The sequence below is a fragment of the Diplotaxodon limnothrissa genome, linkage group LG5 (assembly GCF_057381915.1).
Source record: "Diplotaxodon limnothrissa isolate DT_005_m linkage group LG5, D_limnothrissa_male_GT1.1, whole genome shotgun sequence".
NCBI classification, from domain to species: domain Eukaryota; kingdom Metazoa; phylum Chordata; class Actinopteri; order Cichliformes; family Cichlidae; genus Diplotaxodon; species Diplotaxodon limnothrissa.
This window is the reverse complement of record NC_140600.1, coordinates 30,132,548-30,149,275: the sequence shown is the minus strand read 5'-3', so window position 1 is coordinate 30,149,275 and position 16,728 is coordinate 30,132,548. Positions and strand designations below refer to the sequence as shown.

Genomic DNA, 16,728 nt, shown 5'->3' with positions numbered 1-16,728 from the left:
TGTAATCTCAAATATAACCTTTTCTGGGGCCAGTTAAAAATGCAGGAAAAGTTACCATGGTGATAGTTAGGAATTAAACCATCTTTGTAAATCAAAAAATAACAAACAAATTAAACTTCAACATACCTCTCTGAGACCCAAATCATGCTTTGTGGTACAAGTATCTGGCAGCAGAACCAGTGGAGGCATCAACATTACAATCCATTTTAAAGATCCGTGGATCAATCCCAGGAGGAGAAACAAATCCCTTGGGTGTTGTGTTAATATGGTGCAAAAAACTTCCAAATCAAATATTGGGTGTTCCTTGCTGCTCCCTGCAGGGACTTCTTGTGAATAAGTGAGTAACCAAAACTAGTACTCTGTCATACTGACATTTTTTTATTGTCTAAACAAGCCAGTCTTATTTTGTTGGCTTTCAATTCATTTCTTTGCTGCCAGAACTGATGTTTCCATCAAAACCGGCCTCATTCAGGCTGCATTTGAAGTTATGTGTCTTTCATTGGATGTCAAATGTGTTATTTTTCCCCACTTCTGGTTTTCCTCCCGGCTGTCTAAACAGACAAACTGTGTTGTGTTTACACAGCAGGTTTGTGTGTGTGTGTGTGTGTGTGTGTGTGTGTGTGTGTGTGTGTGTGTGTGTGTGTGTGTGTGTGTGTGTGTGTGTGTCTCAAAGCAGCCATGTTGTTAATGAGAGGAACTGGTGTGGCTTTTCATCCTCAGCTGTGTTTGAATCTCCTCACAGGAGAAGAAGGTGGTTGTTATTCTGCTGCATCAACTGGCTCGCTCTGAAACATCTCAAAAGCTTCCTCTCTCTGTAGACCTTCACCTTAAATAGCTTCGCTGCTGCAGACATTCAAGACAAAAAAACAAGGCTGACCTCCTCCTGTTGTCAGACAGCAGAAGGAGGCTTGACGCTGCAGAGGGCACTGCATACAGGTTAAACAAAGCAGAGTAATTACACATTCGAGTCGTACTGAGAATTGTGTATCTCTGACAAGGTAACCTTTCCAAAATGGAGAGCGAACAGTTGTGGAGGTGACTGTTCCCGGCTGTTTCTCCGCCTGCTCAGCTCCCTTCCCCCCAGCACACAAAGAGCTGAGCTGCAGTGCTGGCTGCAGAGCAGAACAGCTTGGAAATGGTTTCGCCTGAAAAGAGTCACTGTGGGGGGATAAAGGAGGAGGAGGGGGCTGAGTGAAGACCAGAAACCCTGACCTCTACTGCTGCGGGCAGGCAGGCTGTTTGCCGCCACTGCAGAGCTCATTTAAAACAGGCAATGTCGGCTCACGTCCGACATCCTTTCTGATAAAACATCCTGATCACACCTGATGTTCAGCCGAGGTAACGCTCAGTCAGACCGAGGAGCTCAAAGTAACAGCTGGTTTCTGTTCACGTGGAACAAGGAGCTCGTTTCTAAATTATTACGAGTTGGTGTCTCTCATCCCTGAAGCTTGCAGGCATCAACCATGTGATTATACTCAACTCAGTTCTTTTCTCAAATTGACACAACTCCAGCTTTCATACATCACTTCTTTTATTCACCCCTTCAGAGTCTCCAAAGTCTAGAAGATTGTGAAGCCCTAACCCTTTGTTCCCCCTCGACTAGTAAACCTTTCTCAGTTTCACGAGCTGCTTGGCCGTCACTTCTACCAGTCAGATACTGAACCTCACCCAACTTCTCTGCATTGCTAAAGGACAGTAAATTATGATTATGGTAATCACAATTATTTTGTTCCATATTGAGATGCGATCACATCTACATAAATTCTTAATGAAGCTTCTTTCAGCTGCGCCTGTAAATCCATCAAAAAAAAAGAAAAAAAAGGGATTGTTCACTTGTTAGGCAAATACGTAAACCATTCATGCAACACACATCCCCATCTCCACCTCACTCAAGTCACTCAGAGCTCCATCCAAGTCTTCATCTTTGGCACTTCTTACTTTTACTAGCTGAATTTTTCCTCTCATTTAAAAGACTAATTTAGTAGCCAAGAACATCCCAGGTGAAATAATCCGAACATATGGCTACACTGGAATGTCACAGAACGTAATGATCGAATTTTTAAATCTGGAAAGACTCATAAAGACCTTGGAGCATATAGAGGTGAAAATCAGAGCGCAAACACTTTATGGTGCTGGGTTTGTATCCACTCATGCAAGACTTGTTACATGCGCAGAGCTTCAACTGTGGCATCCACAGGACAAGACTCAGCAGTCCATCTGCATCTTAAGGATAAAGGACACTCTTTCGAGGATGCCAATGTCCACATTTTGGACAGAGAGGGCAGATGGTTTGAAAGAGGAGTGAAAGAAGCCATCTATGTCCACTGTGAGCGACCATCTTTGAACAGAGGCGGTGGTTTACGACACCAACTGTCTGCCATCTATAATCCAGTTTTGAGTTCCCTCCCCAGACACCTTAACGCCCACTCACATCCTGGGCCATCTGACCTCAGGAATTTGCATGATAAGGTGAGGCCAGGTTTCACAATAAGCTCACCCGAAACCCTGGCTGACTGGGACCCACCCCAGTTTCACACCTTGGCTCAGGCGATTAGAGGATCATCCCCCCACAGAGGGTCCTTTTGTCCCTCTGTTGGGGGATACTCCCCCTAGGTTTAAATCTGGGACTCTCCACCATTTGACCTTAGAACTGAAGACGCTTCTTGGATGAGAGGTGAAACGTCTTCAAGCAACTTAAAGAAGTCCAGACGCTTTTCTTTGCAAGCTCCTTTGACAGCTCATAGTATATTTTCCAAAAGCTAAAACAGTGTTGTCATTTACAATTTGCTTCAGATACTTAGGATGTCAAACAAGTACCAAACAAAACAACAGATTCCCCACATAGCAGGCAGGTCTGGCCCGGATCTGGTATCAAGCCAGCACTGCTGGTTGACTTCTGGCATGATAAGATATATGGCATCCAGATATGGGCCAGGCAATGGCAATGTCTATGTGATGGCATGCCATATCTGGCTCGATTGTGGTTTGGTTTATGTGGCCCAGGCCCAAAGAAATCAGGTCTGGGCTGGATCTGGCATCAAGCTGGCACTTCAAATTCAAATTCAAATTTTATTTGTCACGTACACAGTCATACACAGTACGATATGTAGTGAAATGCTTGGACAACTGCTCGTGACCTAAAGAAAACAAAAAAGGAAAAGGCTATGAATAAGATAGGAAATAAATATGAAAAATTAAAAAGGGTAAATTTAACTAGGAAGGAATAAAATATAAATTAAGGTTAAAAATGAAATAACTGTACAACACAAATTAGAATGAAGGGTAAATTTAACTGGGAAGAATAAGATAAAGATAAATATATAAATTAAAGTTGAAAATAAAATAACTGTACAACAAAATACACAATATAGAACTATATAAGAATGTATGAAGAAATATAAATAAATATATACACAATAACAACAGCGTGATTTAAGTAATGAAGTGAAAACAATGTCCAGAATGTCCAGTGTGTGTAAGAACTGTATGTGTGGGTCAGTACTGTGTGGTGGTGTGATTGAGAGACCGTATCGCCTGCGGGAAGAAGCTCCTCCTCAGTCTCTCTGTGTTGGTCTTCAGGGAGCGGAATCGCTTTCCTGACCTCAACAGAGAGAACAGTCCGTTGTTGGGATGGCTGAGGTCCTTCACGATCTTCCTGGCCTTGGTCCAGCACCGCCTGCTGTAGATTGAGTGCAGGTCAGGGAGCTCGGAGCGGATGGTGCGCTCAGCTGACCGCACAACCCTCTGTAGAGCTCGTCTGTCCTGCATGGTGCTGTTCCCGAACCAGGTTAAGATGTTTCCCGTCAGGATGCTCTCTATGGTGCAGGAGTAAAAGTTCCTGAGCACCTTGGAGGGCAGTTGGAAGTCTCTCAAGCGTCTGAGGTGGTAGAGACGCTGACGGGCCTTTTTCACCACGGTGTTGATGTGACAGGACCATGACAGGTCCTGCGTGATGTGAACTCCGAGGTATTTGAAGCTGTCCACTCTCTCCACTGGGCACTCGTTGATGACAGGGGTCTGGTAGTTCCTCTCCTGCTTAGTGCTGAAGTCCACTATCAGCTCCTTTGTCTTACTGACGTTTAGAAGGAGGTTGTTCCTCTGGCACCAGTTCTCCAGATTCCTAATCTCCTTCAGGTAGGCCGTCTCGTTGTTATCAGAGATCAGGCCCACCACTTCTGACTGACCAGTGTTATAGCAGAGTGTATGTCAACTAGATGTGCGCCATGTCTGGCAATGATGGCACTATTTATGTTCCTGTTTTCTTATTTTAGTTAGAAGACCCAAATGCCATGTTGCAATACTATACTGCTATGGTAGCCAATGTTTCAAATGCAGGTTTGACAGGTTTGTGAATGTACACTTTATCCAAAACCTAGTGACGGTTTACTCATCTTTGCCAGTGGGTGGCTGTAGCTCAGGAGGTAGAGCAGGTCACCCACTGATCAGAAGGTTAGTGGTTCGATCCCTGGCTCCTCCAGTCTGCATGTCAAGAATGCGTATGAATGTAGTTAGGAAGCACTCAATTTAGAGAAATTGTGGTAATCCACACATGGGCCAGCACAGGACCACCAGTGTGTCTGCAACTGGCCTTGTGCTGGCCCATGTGTGGGCCACCTCTAGCAAACCTGATCTCGGCCACCAAAGGGCTGTCATTCTTTGCGGTATGTGGGCCATGCGTAAGCAGATTGTGTGGGCCAGATAAGGACCATACTAATTTTGCTATGTGGGTCCAGTTCAGAAGATGCCAGATCACTGACACCACACTGCGTGTGTAACTACAAGACATTCAAGAGATTCCTTAACCAGATAAACCCTGCAAAGGGAACCTGTTAAACTAATGAGAAGACCATATATACCAAGACCCAGTATATGATAGATAACCATCACTTTTAACTCCCATTTATGCAAACCTGCTCTGAAGTCCCAGGAAAAAATGTAGAGATAGTTTGTTACCTCTTGAAGTTCAGCATCTGGCTGCTGGGCTGGGATCAGCATTTACTCTATTTTATAGACTAGCTTAGTGGTAGCATGCTGTCTGGCTAGCTTAGCTTCTGCATGGACAACTTGCTTGGAAAGAGCTAAAGTTGTGTGTAATTTTCATCCAGCTGATGGACTGGTGAGCTTAATGCCAGTCTGCCTGCAATTTACAAGAAACACGCCTCCTCCTGAAGACCTGATGGGTCATTCTGCTTGATATCAAGGTCACATTTTTGTTTTCCATCCACCTTCTTCCTCTTATTTTTATCTCTGGTACACAAACCCAAACATTTGTGTATACTACACCTGTCATGACCCTGTGCCTTCTCGGCTGACTCTGTATGGCTACAAGTGTTTTTGTTGTGCTGCATCTCTCTCTCTCCCCTGCACTGCGCTCTACCGGGGCGGAGTCATGATGGCTCCAGCCCCTGGCTCGAACACCTGCAAGCAATCATATCACTCACTTCTTAAGGCGGCTGCTGAGAGTGCTTCCTCGCTGGATTATTGTGTAACACTCGTCAGTGTCATCACTTATCTGAGCCTTTTTCTGAGTTTCTGTCGTGCCACTACTTACCTGCCTTTCCTCTCTGTACCAGGATTCTCGCCAGCCTGAGGACCGCCGTTGGTGAGCTAAAGCCGGAGTCCGAGCTACCTGAGCTTCAGTGGATTTTGTACATAGCCCTCTTCTTCCCGTGCCTGTGCTTCCCGGAGACCCTCTTCCTGTGCCCCCTCACCTGTATATATTCGCACCTGGTGTCTGTGTGTGTAAATAAAACGTGAACTTTAGTGACGGTCTGACTCCGAGTCCCTCCTGAGCCTGACAGAATAATCCAGCCCTCGCTATGGACTCAGCAGACCCAGCCGCAGCAGCGACAGCCCCCATGTCTCTGGAGGAGCTTCTGCACCGACACGAACAAATGCTAGTACGGCTCAGCGGAGACGTGGCGTCTCTTTTTTTTTTTTTTTTTTTTTTTTTTTTTTTTTATAGATATCAATATTTACTAAATAATAAACGATATTGTGCAGCACGTAAGATAGACAGCGCACAGTGTGCTTTGAGGTAGCAGCCAAGAAAGCTTTAGTCCGCGTCTGTGAATACCCATGTGTGCATACCTGTGTGGATCAGCATGCTTGCATTCCAAAGGTTTCTCCATGTAATGATCTGCTAGGGAGTGTGGGGGGGCCACAGCCCTGTCCTCCAGGGTGTGAAGCGGGTATGGAGGAGATCAAAACTCCAGACATCCAGAGGCCCCCAGAACACAAGAGACCATGGAAGACCAACAGAGGGGCAGCCGCGCCACTGTTCCAGTAAGAGCTGAGGAGAGTCCCAGATGAGGGCTCGCCCAGAAGCCGCGGAGCAGAAGTCAGGGGGAGTTGCAGTGACGCGCCCGTGAGCTCCGCCGGCCCCCAGCTGTGCCTGGGTGACCGAGCCCCAGGCCAAGAGGCCGGGGGCACCCCACCTCCAAAGGGGCCCGAGCGAGCCCCAGGCCCCAGGCCCCGACAAGCGGCCGCCAAGGAGTGAGCCGTTGTGTACCCGGACGCCCACCCCCAGACACAAAGAACCACCAACACACCGACACCTGAGGGAGTCCGCCACCGGCAGGGGAAGTGGTGGTGGGTGGAGATAGGCCTCCAAACCTTGGAGGGCCTGAGGTGTTCCCAGAGAGGTGGCGTCTGATACCCAACCTGACAACCTGGCGTCTCTAACTCAGGCCTTCGCCCAACGGATTCCACTGGCCGACGATCAGCCTCCTGCGGCTCCTCCCCAGGTAACACACGCTCCTGCCGTCACTGCAGCAGCCACAGCTACTCAGGCTGCTAGCGCGGTAGCTTCAGTAGCCTCCCCGGTTTCGCTGGATAAGCTTTTACCTTCACCTGAGGCTTTTTCTGGGGAGATGGGAAAATGTGCGGGATTTTTGTTGCAGTGTTCCATGCAGTTTCAATTACTGCCTCATGTTTTTGTTTCTGACGGGGTAAAGATCGCTTACGTCACCCAGCTCCTACGTGATCGAGCCCTGGCCTGGGCGCAGGCCCAGCTACAGGCTTGCCCCGGAATGTCTTATGATGACTTCCTGTCTCGCTTCAAGTCGGTGTTTGATAAAGGCTCTAGTACGGAGGCTGCTGGCTATCGTTTGATTAATCTGAAGCAAGGTAGGCGAAGCATGGCTGACTTTTCTGTCGATTTCTGGACTCTAGCTGCACAGACCAAATGGGGACCTGAGGCCCTGAAGACCACTCTGTTAAATAATATCCGCGAAGAGCTCAAGGATGAGATAATGATGCGGGAGCTTCCTGCTTCTCTAAATGCTTTGATGTCCCTGTGTATTCAGGTGGATGATCGCCTGCGGGCGCGCCAGAGCTCACGAAGACAGCAGTTTCGCGAGCCCCTGGCTTTTCAGGAGCCCCAACCCGACGCACGGGAGGCTAGAGCTTTTGGAACCGAGGAGGAGGTACCTATGCAGCTGGGACGTTCTCGACTCACCCCTGCGGAGCAACAACGCCGGTTTTCCGCGGGTGAGTGTTTGTATTGCGGTCGCAAGGGGCATTACATCTCTGCCTGCCCGGCGCTGGCAAAAGGAGGCGCCCGCCAGTAATTGAGAGGGTACTGGTGGGCGACCTGTCCAGCAACAAGCCTCTTCCCCGTCTCTTGCTGCCTGCTAAACTCACCCTCCGGTCGTTGTCCCATTCCCTCTCTGTGTTAATTGACTCTGGTGCAGAACAGAATTTCATTGATGCGTCGCTAGTCTCCAAGCTCAGCATTGGCACACGACCACTGCCTCATCCTCTCCGCGTGTCCGCCCTGTCTGGTCACCGGTTGCCTGACATAACGCACGTCACCCTACCTGTCACACTCACTCTCTCCGGTAACCACGTTGAGAACGTTTGTTTCTGTGTGTTTAAGGCTCCAGTAACCCCGCTTGTACTAGGTTATCCATGGCTTTCACAACACAACCCACACATCGACTGGAGGAAGGAGCAAGTTATGGGGTGGGGTGTGGGCTGCCACATGACCTGCCTTCGGGCCGCCACGCCATCTGCTCCCTCTCCCCCCCCCCCGGGAAGCCTTCAAAGTCACCAGAGCTGTCTTCGGTTCCTTCCGTCTATCATGACCTTGCAGCAGTTTTTAGTAAGGATGAGGCGAGTTCGCTTCCACCACACCGGCCCTATGACTGTGCCATTGATCTTCTCCCTGGGGCGCCTCTCCCCTCTGGCCGCCTCTACAGCCTCACACAGCCCGAAAGGGAAACCATGGAGAGATACGTCAACGACTCTCTGGCTGCTGGGTTAATTCGCCCGACATCCTCCCCCGTGGGGGCAGGTTTCTTCTTTGTTGCAAAGAAAGACAAGACGCTCCGGCCATGTATTGATTACCGCGGCCTCAACAAGATCACAGTAAAGAACAAGTACCCTCTTCCCCTCCTTAATTCTGCTTTCGAACTACTCCAGGGGGCCACGGTGTTCAGCAAACTGGACCTGCGAAACGCTTACCACCTGGTGAGGATCCGGGAGGGAGATGAGTGGAAGACCGCTTTCAACACTCATATCGGACACTATGAGTATCTCGTCATGCCCTTTGGCTTAACCAATGCGCCCGCGGTCTTCCAGGCCCTTGTTAACGATGTTCTGAGGGATTTTATTAATCGATGTGCTTTTGTGTACCTTGATGATATTCTCATTTTCTCTAAGTCCCAGGCGGAGCACGAGAGTCACGTGAGGCAGGTCCTGCAGCGCCTCCTGGAGAACCGGTTGTTCGTGAAAGCGGAGAAATGTGAATTTCACGTTGACACGGTGGCCTTCCTTGGCTATATCATCTCTCAGGGGGATCTCAAACCTGACCCCGAGAAGGTCCGGGCCGTGGTGGACTGGCCTCAACCGCCGAACCGCCAGCAACTCCGACGGTTCCTAGGATTCGCCAACTTCCACCGACGCTTCATAAAGGACTACAGTAAGATCGCCTCACCTCTCACTGCGCTTACCTCTCCCAAAGTTCCTTTTCAGTGGGACCTCTCTGCTCAGGAGGCCTTTTCCCTACTAAAGGAGAAGTTCACTACCGCCCCCATCCTCCGTCAGCCCAACCTCAGGCAACCGTTCGTGGTGGAGGTGGATGCTTCGGACTCTGGAGTGGGAGCAGTTCTGTCTCAACGATTTGAAGGTACGCTCCATCCCTGTGCATTCTTTTCTCGTCGTCTCTCACCCGCAGAACAGAACTACGGCATCGGTGATCGGGAGCTGCTAGCGGTCAAACTGGCCCTGGAGGAGTGGAGGCACTGGCTTGAGGGCGCGGAACACCCGTTCATCGTGTGGACCGACCATAAGAACCTTGAGTACATCCGGTCCGCCAAACGCCTAAATTCACGACAAGCCAGGTGGGCCCTCTTCTTCACAAGATTCAATTTCTCCATCACTTACAGACCAGGGTCGCGCAACGTGAAGCCCGATGCACTCTCCCGTCAGTTTTCCAGTACGGAAGGAGACTCCGATCCAGAACCGATTCTTCCAGCTACCTGTGTTATTGGAGCTGTCACATGGGAGATCGAAGCTCTCGTGCGCGAGGCCCAGGATACTGACCCCGACCTGGGGACGGGCCCCCCTGGTCGGTTGTTTGTCCCTGCTGCTGTCCGACCTCAGGTACTCCACTGGGGCCACACTGCCCGGTTCACCTGTCATCCAGGAGCCCGCCGCACCATCACCTTCCTCCAGCGGTTTTTCTGGTGGCCCACCTTGGACAAGGACGCCAGGGAGTACGTTATGGCGTGCGCCACGTGTGCCCGGAACAAACGTCCCAACCGACCACCCGCCGGGCTTCTTCAACCACTCCCCACGCCAGGACGGCCATGGTCTCACATAGCGCTGGACTTCGTTACGGGGCTCCCACCGTCATCCGGTAACACCACCATCCTCACTATTGTTGACCGTTTTTCTAAGTCAGCTCATTTCATCGCCCTCCCCAAGCTCCCTACAGCCCTGGAGACCGCCCAGCTGCTCACCACCCACGTCTTCCGGCTTCATGGCATTCCGATGGACATCGTTTCCGACCGGGGACCCCAATTTACCTCTCGGGTTTGGAAGGAGTTCTGCATGCAGATCGGCGCCGCGGTCAGTCTCTCTTCGGGCTTCCACCCTCAGAGCAATGGACAGGCCGAGCGTACCAACCAAGAGCTCGAAGCGGCACTCCGCTGTGTCGTCTCTCTCAACCAGGCCACTTGGAGCGAGCAGCTCCCCTGGATTGAGTACGCCCACAACTGCCTGACCTCTTAAGCCACTGGACTGTCGCCGTTCGAAGCCTCATTGGGCTACCAACCTCCCCTGTTCCCGGCCGTGGAGGGTGAGCATGCCGTCCCATCAGTACAACATCATTTCCGCAGGTGCCGCCGGGCCTGGCGGTCCACCCGAGCCGCTCTGCTGCGGACGGCGGAGCGCAATAAAGAGATCGCTGACCGCCACCGGATCCCTGCGCCTGCCTATACAGTTGGGCAACAGGTATGGCTCTCCTCACGCTTTGTTCCCCTTCGTGCAGAGTCGAAGAAACTTTCCCCGGCCTTCATCGGTCCGTTCGAGATTGAGGCCCTGGTCAATCCGGTATCCGTCCGTCTGAAGCTGCCTCGCAATATGCGTATCCATAATGTTTTCCATGTCTCCCAGGTCAAGCCCGTGCTCTCCAGCCCGTTGTGCCCTCCTTCCGGGCCCCCTCCGCCCGCCCGGCTCGTGGATGGGCAGGAAGTGTTTAACATCACCCGCGTTATGGACTCTCGGCGGCGGGGGCGGGGCGTCCAGTACCTGGTGGACTGGGAGGGCTACGGGCCAGAGGAACGTTCCTGGGTGCCCCGGTCGGCGGTTCTGGCTCCTGGTCTGCTCCGCGAGTTTCACCGGCGGCATCCGGGTAAGCCGGGTGGGTCGCCGAGGGGCTCCCGTTGAGGGGGGGGTACTGTCATGACCCTGTGCCTTCTCGGCTGACTCTGTATGGTGTGGAGCAGGGAAATTATTTTACTGCTATTGTTAAATAATTGTCATCATTACCATTGCATTAATAATATAATCTGGAGTTTATATTGCATTCAGGGGTTGAACAGTGTGTGTCTTTCAGAAAGGCTAAAAGTAACAGGACAGGAAACAGGCTTGGAGAGTTTTGCAGAAGTGGAAGTTATTTTGAGCAGCAGGCTAAGACGAGGCTTTAACAATGTAACAGATAGCTTTAAGAAGGCCTTAAGCAGTTATGACTATTTTATACACAATGCATATCTGTGCTTATTTGAGTTGATGTTCAGGTTCATTAATGGTCTTAAGCTTCATCTAGTGAGAGTGTCTAGATGATCCATGCTGAGGGAAAACTAGAACATAGAAGGAATTGCAGTACATGCTTACACAACAGTTCATTTTAATATCTTTTATATGTTCATATTCTTGTATTAAGCTTTTAGTAGGGGTTCTTGATTAAAACATTTATTTAGTAGAAGACATACACATAGTCTCAGTGAGCCTCTGGTCTGGTGAAAGGTCAGAAGTGCAACAGGTGAATTGAGAAAGAGCATGTGAGGTCGTGACACACACACATGAGTTAAATTTATTTAGAGGAGAGATTAGTCATGTCTGGTTGTAACTGCAAAAGTGTCTCGGTAAAAGAGGAACCGTCCTTGGTGTCTCGGCAAGAAAGAGGAACAATTTACTTTAAGACAAGAACGGAAAGTACCAGCCATGAAAATAGAAGATGATCTTCTGGGTGAAAAGTCATTGTAGTGTTGATCTGATCTATGTATAAAATGTATCTGTGACGCATGAAGGGGCGTCAGTAAATCAAACCCTGATGCTATAAAATATCTGTTTATGCTTTGATTAAGTCGGAGATCACTTGCTGTCGGCGTACAGAGTGTTCTTCCCACATGTGTGTTCATTAAAATCATTGTTTGACCAAGACCTTCTGGACCATGGGTGGTTTGTACTCTCCTTCCTCAATTGTGAACCTCAACAATGGCTACAAGTGTTTTTGTTGTGCTGCATCTCTCTCTCTCCCCTGCACTGCGCTCTACCGGGGCGGAGTCATGACGGCTCCAGCCCCTGGCTCGAACACCTGCAAGCAATCATATCACTCACTTCTTAAGGCGGCTGCTGAGAGTGCTTCCTCGCTGGATTATTGTGTAACACTCATCAGTGTCATCACTTATCTGAGCCTTTTTCTGAGTTTCTGTCGTGCCACTACTTACCTGCCTTTCCTCTGTGCCAGGATTCTCGCCAGCCTGAGGACCGCCGTTGGTGAGCTAAAGCCGGAGTCCGAGCTACCTGAGCTTCAGTGGATTTTGTACATAGCCCTCTTCTTCCCGTGCCTGTGCTTCCCGGAGACCCTCTTCCTGTGCCCCCTCACCTGTATATATTCGCACCTGGTGTCTGTGTGTGTAAATAAAACGTGAACTTTAGTGACGGTCTGACTCCGAGTCCCTCCTGAGCCTGACAACACCTATAGGTAGTGCTGTAAAAAGGCCACATTTTTGCAGTTTTCTTAAAGGTCATGGTTTGATAGTATATTAGTCATACGTAAAGCTTTGCAAACCCATGTTTTCATGCTGTTTATTGTCCCATAAGGGACCATGTCAGGAATATGCAAAAGAATCAGTAATGTTGGTGACTCATTATTGTCAGCTTAGCATCAGCTGCAGAGAACACAAAAACCATAAAAAGCAAAAGAGATTGTTAAATACAATTTTAAACCCTCCATTGCAGTCATTGTCTACGATAACTGATCTCAAACTGCTTTTACCCTTTTTAGTTGCTAGTTTGTGACGTCTGGTACTAAATAAACAGAAGTTCTGGTAAACTCATCAAATAGCATGAAAATTTGAGTTTGGGACAAAAGCATAAACACAGATTTGAGTTTTTCCCAATAACTCAACTGTTACAGCTCATCCACTCTGTTGGTGTAGTTTTTTAATCCTGTAGCTGGGGGAGTCACTGAGAGGAAACTACACCCTGGGTGATGGCGCAGTGTTTTTATTGTTGCACAGCTGCTATGAGATTCAGAGAGATTGCTGCTGACATCATCTATCTGCTGTAGTTGGAGCAGGTGGGGGGTGAGATACCAGAGCTAAAGATGGAAAACACACAGGGTGACATTTCAGAGGGCATTTCAAACACTTTGAGTACAACACAGTTATGTTCACTAATAAGGTAAATACTGATTGTCTCATGATTTCATGATCTTAATTTAGCACTGAATGGGGGGGGGGGGGCTACAGATGGAAAAGGTACCACTGATTTTCTGCACAAGAATGACCTTCCTTCAGAAATGGTCTTCCAAAACCCCATTTGGAGATTGCAAAACATATAAGCGAGTGTAGCTGAGCCTTGATGGCAGAGTGAAAATGTTGGGCTGACATTAGGATATATTTTTGCAAGTTTATCATTTAAATAGTGTAAAGGATGCAGTAATAATAAAGGATTGCATTTTTATAGCACTTTTCGAGACCCTCAAAGCACTTTACAATTCCACTATTCATTCACACACACTGGTGGAGACAAGCTACAGTTGTAGCCACAGCTGCCCTGGGGCAGACTGACAGAAGCGAGGCTGTCATATCGCACCATCGGCCCCTCTGGCTATCAACAGTAGATGAAGTGTCTTGCCCAAGGACACAACAACCGAGACTGTCCGAGCCAGGGCTCGAACCGGCAACCTTCCGATTACAAGATGAACTGCCAACTCTTGAGCCACGATCACCCTCATGCTACGTTAAATTGCATCAGGCACTGTTTGAAACAAAAGGAGGAAGAATGAGTACATTCTACTCAGTGTTGCCAAAACCCTGGGGGGGTTCAGTGTTTAGATACAAGAAGTATTTGTTTTACCCCTTGAGGGCAGATAATACTGAGTCTTAGTTTACAATCTAGATATATTGCCTTTTCTGTAGAGTATAAAGCAACTGTCGTGAGTTCTCAGAATCAGCTCCTTGAGCACAAGAAATGACAACATCACAGAACGCAAGTATGGCGAAGCTCGCGGCTCTGCAACGGGAGATTGAGAGACCAGAGTTGGACTGTAGAACTGCTTTGAAATTCATATGAGCTGTTCGCACTAAAGTAAAAACCACCATCACTTCATGCGGATACCCCTTTGGCGCCAGCTGCGGTCTCAAGGCTGGAGCTGAACAACAACACCCTGATAACGACTGTGTTTAGTCTGTTCCTTCCCATTCCATGCAAGGCCACCTGGGTTGGCTGGAAGACTGTTTACTTAGCCTAGCAGGGCGAAGGACACTGTCTCAGCTGAACTCTGGACACGCACACACATACATATACACTGATATGCACACACTCATCCCCCGTCCCTATTCCAAAAGCCTTCGATGCTTATTCCCTTCCGATGCTGACGGTGGATCAAGGAGACCAGCGCACGCAGGCCCGGATGTACTGTCTAATTCGGCTGTCTCTCACCCTTTACCCACCCCTGTTGCTTGTCATGTGTTTCTTTGGTGTATTAAGAGTTTTTTCATGTGCTATGTGCAGAGGTGTTTTTTTTCTGTTCTCAAACTGATCTCCCTGTTGGAGCTCAGTCTGGGGGGAGTTATTTTTTCCTCCTTATCTTTCCTCATGTGGTGCATTTTCCATTGTTATACCTCTCTGACCTGTCTTCCCCATGTGATGTTTTGTGTAATGTATGTATGGTCGGAGGGTAAGATGGCGCCGCCATTGCGTGCAATAGGTCGGCAGCCTTATGAAATTTCCCCTTGTGGGACTAATAAAGGTATATCAATTCAATTCAAGAATATGGTCAATAGCATAATTGGCTGGCAGATATGGAAACCTGAAATGCTTAAAGAAAAGGGATTTTGGAATATTATGACTTTTCTCTACTGCCTCAAATGAATTGAGTGATCATTTTTGTGCCATTTTGAAAGACTATGTCTGTTTGGGATGGCTGAAAGAGGTTATTGTTTACCAGAGGAGAAAATTAGCACAATTGATTAATGTTGTTGGAATAAAGAAAATATTTTACTGCTACATATGGCTTTCATCATTATCATTGCATTAAAACGTTCATTAAAATCAGAATCAGAATCAGAATCAGAAAGGGTTTTATTGCCAAATGTTGAGCAGGTTTACAACATTAGGAAATTGCTGCGGTGCTTCAGTGCAAACATACTGTCATAAAAATATAAAAATAAGAATAAGAATTAAAAGTGCTAAGTGGATAGATATATACATGATATATACATGAGTGCAGATGGTGATCAGTGCCAAACATGGAATGATGCAGTGAACACAGCGTAGGGTCATGTGTTAGTGGTGGGAACAGTCATACGGTTATTGTTCATGTGTCCGACAGCAGAGGGGAAGAAACTGTTCTTATGGCGAGAGGTTCTGGTGCGAATGGACCGGAGCCTCCTGCCTGAGGGGAGCAGGTCAAACAGACTGTGTCCAGGGTGAGAAGGGTCAGCTGAGATCCGAGCTGCACGCCGCAATGTCCTGGAGGTGTACAGGTCCTGCAGAGATGGGAGTCTGCAGCCAATCACCTTCTCAGCAGAGCGCACAACACGCTGCAGTCTCTGTTTGTCCCTGATAGTGGCTCCAGCGTACCACACGGTGATGGAGGAGGTGAGGATGGACTCGATGATTGCAGTGTAGAATTGCATCATCGTCCGTGTTGGCAGGTTGAATTTCTTCAGCTGCCTCAGGAAGTACATCCTCTGCTGGGCTTTCTTAATGACGGAAGTGATGGTGGGCTCCCACTTCAGGTCCTGGGTGATGGTGGTACCCAGGAAGCGGAACGAGTCCACAGAGGTGATGGGGGTGTCAGTCAGGATGATGGGGGGGAGTGGAGCTGTGTGCTTCCTGAAGTCCACAATAATCTCCACTGTCTTCTGGGCATTCAGCACCAGGTTGTTGTGGCTGCACCAGGACACCAGACGTTCAACCTCCCTCCTGTAGGCAGACTCATCCCCGTCCGAGATGAGTCCGATAACGGTGGTGTCATCTGCAAACTTGATTAGCTTGACAGACTGGTGGGTGGAGGTGCAGCAGTTGGTGTACAGGGAGAAGAGCAGAGGAGAAAGAACACAGCCCTGAGGGGAGCCGGTGCTGATGGTCCGGGAGTCCGAGACATTCTTTCCCAGCCTCACATGCTGCTTCCTGTCCGTCAGGAAGTCAGTGATCCACCGGCAGATGGGATCAGGCACATTCATCTGGGAAAGCTTGCCTCGGAGATGGTCTGGAAGGATGGTGTTGAAGGCAGAGCTGAAGTCCACAAACAGGATCCTGGCGTAGGTTCCTGGGGAGTCCAGATGCTGCAGGATGAAGTGTAGGGCCATGTTGATGGCATCGTCTACAGACCTGTTGGCTCTGTATGCAAACTGCAGGGGGTCCAGGAGGGGGGCCGTGAGGGTCTTGAGATGGGAGAGAACTAGGCGCTCAAATGACTTCATGACCACAGATGTCAGAGCCACGGGTCTGTAGTCATTTAGTCCAGTGATCCTAGGTTTCTTGGGGACATGGATTATGGTAGAGGACTTGAAGCAGGCAGGCACATGACATGCCTGCAGTGAGGAGTTGAAAATGCCAGAAAACACTGGGGCCAGCTCGTTTGCACAGTGTCTGAGGGTGGCAGGAGACACACCGTCTGGGCCGGGAGCTTTTCGAGCATTCAGACTCTTAAACTGCTTCCTCACATCTGCTTCATGAATATGAAGAGTTGTGGTGGGAGGAGGTGGTGTGAAATCCTCTTTTGTGTGGGGTGAGGAGGGGGGTGTTGCAGGTGAAGTGATTGAA

General features: G+C 49.0%; 1 pseudogene; it reads left to right on the top strand.

The window, feature by feature from the left end:
• Positions 1-10,309: 10,309 nt before the first annotated feature.
• On the top strand, positions 10,310-16,367 carry LOC146632582 (uncharacterized; annotated as a pseudogene).
• Positions 16,368-16,728: the final 361 nt, after the last annotated feature.